Source organism: Corapipo altera, unplaced genomic scaffold (assembly GCF_003945725.1).
Source record: "Corapipo altera isolate COAL_440 unplaced genomic scaffold, ASM394572v1 61782, whole genome shotgun sequence".
NCBI lineage: Eukaryota > Metazoa > Chordata > Aves > Passeriformes > Pipridae > Corapipo > Corapipo altera.
Window position 1 is genome coordinate 1 of NW_020886982.1, and position 4,424 is coordinate 4,424.

The 4,424-nt window shown below is 43.8% G+C and overlaps 1 long non-coding RNA gene across 1 annotated transcript; it reads left to right on the forward strand.

The window, feature by feature from the left end:
- LOC113941421 lies at nucleotides 1-2,935 on the forward strand. Its single transcript, XR_003525675.1, has 3 exons — nucleotides 1-43; nucleotides 2,037-2,082; nucleotides 2,210-2,935. It is a non-coding gene; the product is annotated as an uncharacterized LOC113941421 (long non-coding RNA).
- The last annotated feature ends 1,489 nt before the right edge of the window (nucleotides 2,936-4,424 follow it).

The following is a 4,424-nucleotide window of genomic DNA, read 5'->3' on the forward strand; positions in this document are numbered from 1 at the left end:
CACCCAGACATCTGTGGTAAAGCCGAAGACTTTAGGTCATCAGGTTTGTACAAATTTTCCAGAGTGGTCGAAGGCCAAAAAATATTGAAATCGAGGCAATGAGCTGTGTAACTACATTCTTTTACCAGACAAACTGTGGTAAAGAGCACTGTGGGGCACGAAGCCCCCACCTAAGTTCTACACTAAATTTACATGTATGGTATGTGTGACCTATTTCAAGTGGCTAATGTCACCATGAGTGCCAAATGCCACCAGACATCTGTGAGACACCATTTTCTTCATCACTGATCTTTGTTCTAGCAGTTTCTTCCCTGGACCTTGCTTTAATATGTTCCTATGGATAGGAGGCATTTGTTCCTGTAGTTTCTGCTAAGTCTTACTACATGAAACAGCAGAACTACCTACTCCTTGGGAAGTCTTCACGGCCTTCTAACTGTGCAGCAATGCTGCAACCTCTGCAATAGCACTGGTCCAAGCAGTCAGTGTGATAGCACATCCCTTCCAGAATGCAGAGCATGATACCAGGAGACGTGGAAACCACACCCCAGTAGTTGTAATCAGCGGGACAGCCACGTAGCATGGGATTGAGGCATGGCCAAGCTTCTCTGTTGAGTTAGTGTGTTTAGTCGTTGGATGAATGTGAGAAGCACTTGTTCACTTTCAAGTCCATCTCAGTTCACTGGTCCCCTCACCTCCATTGGAAAGAACCCATTTCAACAAGGTGTCTCCATACAGCACCTGGTTGAAGACAAAAACACCAAGGAGATGAAAAGGGGCCAAGCAGCGTAGGTAATGCCTAGCAGTGGCATTTGCAGACAGGAACTTTCCTGTACCGCTGTGAACACGTTTTTGAGGGCAGAGGCATGGACAGGCATTAGGGAAAGAACTGGTGAGGTAATTAGTGCTGTACCATGTGCAGGGACTATTCTGCAGGCAAGCACTAGAAAGGAAGCAAACTTCAGGGACCCAATGCAAAAGGGAGAAAAGGAGAAGAGCAGGAGGGGCAGGGAGCACGGAACAAGTGAGGGAAAGAAAGGACAGAGAGATGGCAGCAAGATGTTAAAAGAAGGAAAAGGCAGAGGAGGAAACCATTCCTGTTGGAGGAAAAAAACTGCCCTAGTTGAAAAGAAAAGAATTGACAGGTGTGTCTTTTTTGAAAAAGAACAGGGAAAACAGATAGTGAAAGGAAGGACAGTGGGAGTACCCAGTGCTTCCTAAAACTGAATTACAGCAACAGTCTTCAGCTCGTCCTTTCCATTGTGATTTTCCAGAAGAAAACTCTGGGCATCTCAAAGTTTTGCCAGGATCAAGACAGAAACCTTCACTGCTTTCCTGGCTTCCCTGAAGGATGTTACAGAAATTAAATATTTCTACAGGTTATTTCCTGGCTCATTGTTTTATCCAGTTGTTAATTTATGCAGATGTGGAGTTCAAATCACTATATAGGCTGCTTCAACGCTTTGTAACAACTGCTTCCCAGATCTACTTGTGGAAAACAGTTGAGTTGATTCCAAGAAAAGAATGCACTAGATCTGAGAACGGTGATACTGTTCTTACTCAGTGTCCTGACTGCAACAGCACCCATCCAGTTTCTTTTCAGGCCATGCGTGTCTCACAGCCTTGAGCGGACTGTCAAGGAAGTTGATGCACAACTACGTGTGACATTTCCCCCCTCTTCAATGACTGATGTCTGCAGGGGTTTTGTTTCTTAGTTTGGGGGCTTGCTTCGACCCCAACATTTCCCCTTCCTATTGCATTCTTGTTGGTAGGACTTAGTCCCCTGAAGTTCTCTCTGACCTTGACTGCAACCTCTGGAGACATTCAGTTTGTTGTCAACAGAGGAGCTGAGGACAGTTCACTCTCACTAGACACAGTTTGTCTTCTCAGGATTTGCTTTGAACTCTACTACTGTATCAAGTTCTAAAGTTTTCTTCCTCAAAGGGGTGTGAGTAAAACAATGGCTTAATCAACTGAAATCTTACCTCTTAACTCGGAAAATACTATGTCTTAACTGTGTATTTTCTGTATAATTCTAGGCACGACAGGAAAGGGATGCAAAAATCGCTAGAGAACTTCAACGAGGTAATGTGTCAGTATGTCAGGAGGGTTTTTAAGGGAAAAGGTGACTCTTTCTAACACTTGACAGCTCTCGAGCCATTTTTATCAAGTTCCTGTGATAAGTAGGTTTTTGGTTTTTCTTTTCTGCTAGCCTTCCAGTTGAGACTTGAAAGTGAAAACTTCCTGCTTACCAAAAATGTGGCGTACAATGTTATGCAGTTGCCTGAAAAAAAGCACAAAGAAACCCTTGGCTTAAGCTGAAGTTGCCCTTCACTAGAGTTCATCTCAAGCACAAACAGCAAAGCAGCCACAAGATAAGTATAAGCTTCAGCCATCACTTCCCCTCTCATGTACACTGATGGCACTCAGGACTAAACTGTACCATACCATTCTTTGCTGTTGGTTCCTGATTTTTGCTAGGATTCTGTGATTCATGGCTTGTCTTGGTAGCTTAGGTGGTGCAGTCTTTTTTGGAACAAGCAAGGAGATCAGTGACAAAAAATAATCTCTCTTTAGGAAAAGACTATTCAGTACTTTTTTGGCAAATATCAGTTCAGTGCTTGCCATACGTAGCATAAAACCTGCTGTAGAATTTGAGGCCAGGTGTCCAAAGAGGAAATGCACCTGGTCCATGGTAATTTGTTCCTCCAGAGAGCAGAGTTACTGCTTTGCAGTGCCTGGTGCTGTGTAGTAGTAGTGTGCCAATAAATCACTGGTTTGGACATAAAAGGAAAGCAGAGACTTTGGGTTGAAGAGGTCTACAGGGGGGCTGTTTAGCACGGGAGTCATTTGTGGATTGCCTGAAGGTGTTCAGTGTGTAGCCTCCGGAATGTCTTCCACTTGCTTTAGAAATGCTGTTGACAGATAAGCAATTGTGGCAAAACTGGGTTTCTTCCTTTGCACCTAGCCCTTCCGTTGTTATGTTCCCTTGGAAATTTTAAAGTCTCTGTCTAGACTGCAGTCTCTCATGTTGCCTGTCATGTTCTTGCCGTGCCTTATTTTGCCCTGTCTGCTGTAAAAGTAACACCAGGAATCTTGTCAGTTTTCCCCCAGCCACTGCTAAACCTACAAGTGGATCTGCTGGATCTTCAAAAACTCTTCATGTGGACCAGGGACGGGTCCTTGTGGGAATAACAGGTTTGCCACTCTCGGGATGAGGGTGTAAAAAATGGCTCATTTAGGGAGGTGGGTTAAGGCTTCTATAAGGTAGGGGTAGAATTTGTTACAAGAAAGGGAGGGACTAGGGAGGAGCATGCAAAGTGTAACTCTATAAGGGAAAAAGGGGGTAGGGTTTATCCATTTTAGGGAAAGGGTGGCCATAAAAGGAAATACTGCAATGCAGCAAACTTTGGCCAATCAGGCAGTGGGGCCTAAGGATACAGCAATCAAGGGCATTTTTCATACAACAATTTCAGGGTACAAACAAGGGAAAAATTACAATAAATGTTTAGACACAACTGTAAAACTCGAAACGCATTGGGTCTGAACTTCTTGACAATTTCATACAGGAGTTTCATCCTCTGGAGGGTCACACATTTTTTCTTGTTTTTTCCAGCTTTCATATGCAGCAATGTCCTCACTCCCGACAGACCAGGATCCCCGTTTCCAGAGTAATGGAGGAGCACCGGGATTCTTTAATCCAAAATTACCGGATTTGAACTAAATGCTACAGAGAGGCTCTGGAAATCATTCAGTGTTCACAGTGAGTCTATGGTTTCCCATCCCCCGCTTCAGATGTGAAAACATGTTCCTTGCAGTGGGAATGTAAACTCATCAACTCTATTAAATGGATGTCAAGCACATTGCACTTCCCTGTCGGTTTACTGATGCAGAGCTGGTGTCTTGGTTTCTTAGGCACTCACAATAAGAACCACATCCATTTTTTCTGACCAGCAGATTGACTGATCTTGATTCTTGAGCATGAAAGAGCTCAAGTCCTCGCAGCCATCATTGTGATTCAGCAAGAAAACAGAAGAAAGAAGAAGAGATCCCAAAAGTCAATTGGACAGAATAAAAAACAGCCAACAAGACAGATCTCATCAAAAAGAATCCACCCAGGCAGAAGTGGAAAAGTACAAAGAGCTCTATCTGGTGGAAGCTAAAACCAGAAAAAGCCCCGCCAAGAAACTGGAAAGGTAAGTCCATGCTTTTCTGGACTGGGAATAAAAGACTCCTTTTTCCTCGTGCATTTTCCTTCTAAAATCCCTTTTTTACATCTCACCATATTTGTGGGGAAAGTCCCTTAAGACCCTTCCCCTCATCAGACCCGTCTCCCTTTCTCTTTAAGAGTTTCAGCAGTAACACCACAGTAGCGCCATTATGGCATTATTGGTGTCTTTTTCAAGTTGATGTTGTTCTAGCAGGCA